This window comes from Rhamphochromis sp. 'chilingali' (genome assembly GCF_963969265.1).
Source record: "Rhamphochromis sp. 'chilingali' genome assembly, chromosome: 1".
In the NCBI taxonomy this organism is placed as follows: Eukaryota; Metazoa; Chordata; class Actinopteri; order Cichliformes; family Cichlidae; genus Rhamphochromis; species Rhamphochromis sp. 'chilingali'.
The window spans coordinates 1,682,486-1,686,765 of NC_137929.1; the positions used below are offsets into that span (position 1 = coordinate 1,682,486).

The following is a 4,280-nucleotide window of genomic DNA, read 5'->3' on the forward strand; positions in this document are numbered from 1 at the left end:
ATGTTTGCTAAAACCATAAATGTGGCTTAAAAGCAAAAGGACTTGGACCTTAGGGAAGCCCAAACCCAGGAGAGTTCTGGATGCCATAATCCATGGCTTCTTGGAAGTCCTCATAACTGTGTAACACTGGGATTTTGATAGTATTTGCACAGACATCTGCTACAGGGAAGCGTGAAGTGGTCTGGAAGCGTGAAGTGGTCTGGAAAAGAAGTTGTGGCTTTGGCTGAATTGCTGCAGGAGGAAGTTCTCTCAGTCCAGTTGCAAACATAAGGATGTCTTCAAGAGACAGACTTCCATTTCTCTCTGAAAATGTAAAGAGAATAAAAGTTATTTCTAATGATAATAAACAGGAAACAGGGGCCATTACACTTTGCTGACATAAATGTACTCATTTCAACATTTTCAACCAAATTTAATACCTTCTACAGAAAGCAGATAGTCTTGCCAGTAGCTTAGTACTCTTGTCTCCTCTTGACGCCTAGAGCTGCCAGGTGGACCAAATTGCACATGGAAGATGTTCTCAAGAAGATCAGCTGTCAGCCTGGTCTCAGTGTAGCACATGAATGAGAAGAAGAGTGAAGGATGCTGTTCCAGGGCGTTTAGAAAATCGAGTGTTGCTAGACCCTTTCTGAAACTAGAAAACAGTCTAATTTTTAATAAAATGTTTAATGTTATTTGTACAAGAAAGCAAAACTTCACATCGGAAACTACTGTGTTAAGAAAGTAACCAACATTCTTATCTAGCTAAGACACTCATCCTGCTACAAAAAAAAGTCCTCCTGAAAAAGGTCTTGCATTTAGAATATGTTTTTTCCATCCTTTAAATTTCACAGGAATAAAAAAAAGTAACAATTTATTCTTCTGAAAAGATTTCGTTAAATGGGCACATAATAGTCTGAATTCTATACCTTTGGATGGAAAGATGTTTTCGGTAGATGAAGTACCACTGAATGTAATCCGCTACTACCTTCTTCCTATCCTCCAGTGTCCTCATGAATCGAAAGCATCCTGCTGTCTGGAGCATGCTTGAGTGTTTTTCTGAGATTACTCGGAGCTCACTTAGAGATGTTGCATTCTTTATCTAAAGAGAAAAATATATATTACACACACATACAAGTGACATCCTTTGCATGCTGTCTATTAATGTGCGATGTAACAGTCTTGGATTACACAATCCGTAATCAATTCAGGCATCAGTTAGTTACCAAGATTATGTTAAGTGGATAACTAAAACTAAAAATTTGCATTTATTGGTGTTTGTCATAATCATAACATCATAAATTTACCTCTAGTAGAGCCTTCTTGATTTCTTCATCTGGTATATCATCAATTGGTGCCTCGAATGTCTTGTCTTTTCCAACAAGGTACATAAAGAAGTTTGGAGATAAACAACAACCCTGGACCACCATGAACAATGGAAACTGCAATCATTCTTCCAACGTAGAAATATTCATTTTCATCTGCAGCTAAAGATAAAGACAATTCATTATAATAAAGTAATTTTGACCATGGAAAAAAATGTGAAAAAAATAGATACAGGCACTGTTTTTGGCTGCAGTGGTTATTATTATATTTACATGCTTCCATCTCCCTTTTCTGCTAGGTGAGAACTCATACTTTTCCACTTTCCTTTTCCTCACTCCCTGGCTCACAGAAACTTCACGTGTATGGCAGTCCATTCTCCCTGCAGCACGGACTACATGAGGGCACATCCTTTATCGCTATGCCTGTAATACTCTGCCTATTGCCTTCATATTAAATAATTTTTTGAACAATAATTATTGAAAATATTTTGTCATGTCATTATACTGCCGCAAGTAGAGGTGGCATGGGCCGTGAAACTGAGACACAGGCATAAGAACCTCTTAATGCTTGTTTTGTTTGGGTTTACACCAGAGTGGAATTAACAAAAAATAGAGAGGGCATAGCCTAACATACGAAATAGGAAAATAATGATGTGTAATCTATTTATTTCAACAAAAAACTGTATTCTGAATACCACCTATTTATCTGTAGTATTATTAGAATCATGAGATTACAACACATTTACCTCTCCTCCACTTCTTTGAAGTGTGTCCCAGTCCTAGCGCACTGGTTAGCATGTTTTGGTTCGTGCAACTGGTCCGTCGGGTTATTGTCTCCCCAGGAACATTTCCGTTTTCTTTTTTCCTATTTCCGTTGTGCTTTGTGTGTTTTTGCAGCGCTTTTCTTTTTGCAGCGTTTTCCTTTTAGCAGCATTTTTCTTTTTGCAAGTGTTTTCTGAAGTTGCTGTCCGTTTGGCCTCTCAGGGCCACCGTATGTATCAGTTAACGACAGCCGTTAGCATCATTTCAGTGTTTCAGTCATAAAAACACTTCCTGTCTCTGTGGTGGTTACAGTGACATCATGCAGTTTGTGCTTTGACCTCCAGAGGGCGACAAATCAGCACAGACAGAGAGCTCCATTCAAACTTTGCTGCCATCAGGAATAATTCTTCAAATATAATCATCAGTGTTTGAGCAGTTATGATATCAGGGACAATCTAGACATGTGTGACAATACTGAACATGTCACATGACACACCTCAAACATCATGTGATCCACTCTCAGTCTGCACTTTCAGTCATGACTTCATGAATTTATGATCAGTTTACTCCTGAAATATTCAAATGCTGCAGGGTGAAGAACAACAAAGTGCTGACACATGTTTGTGTTTCAAACAAGAAAACCAGCAGAAATAAATCATCTTTGGACAACATGACAGAGATTAGTGAGTTTCCAACTTGCACTTGAATGCAGCACAGACAGATTCTGATGTTCGTGGTTGTAAACGTGTCCTCAAACGCCGCTCTGACTCTTTCCTTCCTGCTCAAAGTTCCTCTTTTCTGAACTTGGTGTTTGTGCCTGACGCTGATCGTCTCCGTGTGGAGCTCCGTGTGAAGGTAACGTTAGCAGTGTGTAATGTTTCCTGGCTAACATCAGCTGTGTGCAGCTCAGTTCCAGCACAAATCTGCCGCTCCATAGTTCACGGTAACGGACTCATGAGGTCGACCGTTAAACGCTCTCCCGCCATTTTGTCTGTGTGCGCGGATGTGTACGTTTTTGTTACCACTGTCATCTCATCAATAGCTTATTTTTAAAAGATCTCTGTTCATAGTTTAGTTGGATTTTAAAACTCTGTAGTTGGACAGTTTTATTTTGGACTGATGCTAAAATTCTTGCTGATTGTTTCTGTCGAGGTTTTGTACTTGACATCCGCCATTTTGGATGTGATAAGCTGTAGAGAGTGCGTCCAAAAAGAGAAACCAGAAAGAGAACCTGTTTTATTAATAACCTCTTGCAAATAGAAGAATATGAAAAAAACAACAACAAATAGGATAAAACCTTTAAATTACTTGAATTTTTAAAATCACCATCATCTGTTAACACAAATTTGATCATTTCAAATTTTTGTTTTCATTTTCTCTTCCCAGTTACTTCTTTCTCATTCTCTTCATTCTCCTTGTCACCTTACGTCTCACTCCTTAACTGAAGTTGTAGTTCTAACATAAGAAGTCCCACCAACGTCCTTTATTTAATCTCTGTGTTGTCACAGTTATTATCATCAGATCAGACATGAGACCCAGACAACAACATAAGTTTACAAGCTAACATCATGTCAGCTAACATTAGACGATAGCATCATAAACTTTAAATTACTTTGCCTCTGATCAACAGTTTGATTACATTCTCACATCACAGGTTTATTTGCTAAGTGTGAGTCCGCCCACATTAGATCCACTTTTCAGCAGGTGGAATAATTTGTATTACTGCTGTGTTTAGCAGCATGTTTTACAAATTACTGCATTTTGTTTGACTTCCTTGTGAAATCCAACCCCCCCCCCCCCCCCCCCCCCCAATAAAATTACATAAGGTATAAATAAAAGCCAAATAAAAGAAAGAAAAAAAAATCCTCCTGGATCTCGGTACCTCCAGGAGCAGCTGGTCAGCTGACCTGAGACTGACACGGTGTGTGGAGATGAAGACGCTCAGAGAGCTAAAGCGGGGCAAGACTGTGAAAGCATTTAGAGACAAACGGCACGAATTTTAAAATGAACTCTAAAAGACACAGGCAGCCAGTGCAGGGAGGCCAGCACAGGGGTTATATGCTCTCTTTTACAAGTTCCTGTTAGGAGTCGTGCAGCAGCATTTTGAACCAGCTGCAGACGTGAGAGCAATGACTGACTGACCCCCACATAAAGTGCGTTACAGTAGTCCAGGTGGGAAGAAATAAAAGCAGAAAGAAAGAAAGAAAAGATTTG

The 4,280-nt window shown here is 39.2% G+C and overlaps 1 long non-coding RNA gene across 1 annotated transcript; it reads right to left on the minus strand.

Moving 5' to 3' along the window:
- Nucleotides 1-214: 214 nt before the first annotated feature.
- Nucleotides 215-2,107, minus strand: LOC308399317. Its single transcript, XR_013972123.1, has 4 exons — nucleotides 2,051-2,107; nucleotides 1,287-1,466; nucleotides 420-1,081; nucleotides 215-303 (listed from the first exon to the last, which is right to left on the minus strand). It is a non-coding gene; the product is annotated as an uncharacterized lncRNA (long non-coding RNA).
- Between the last annotated feature and the right edge of the window lie 2,173 nt (nucleotides 2,108-4,280).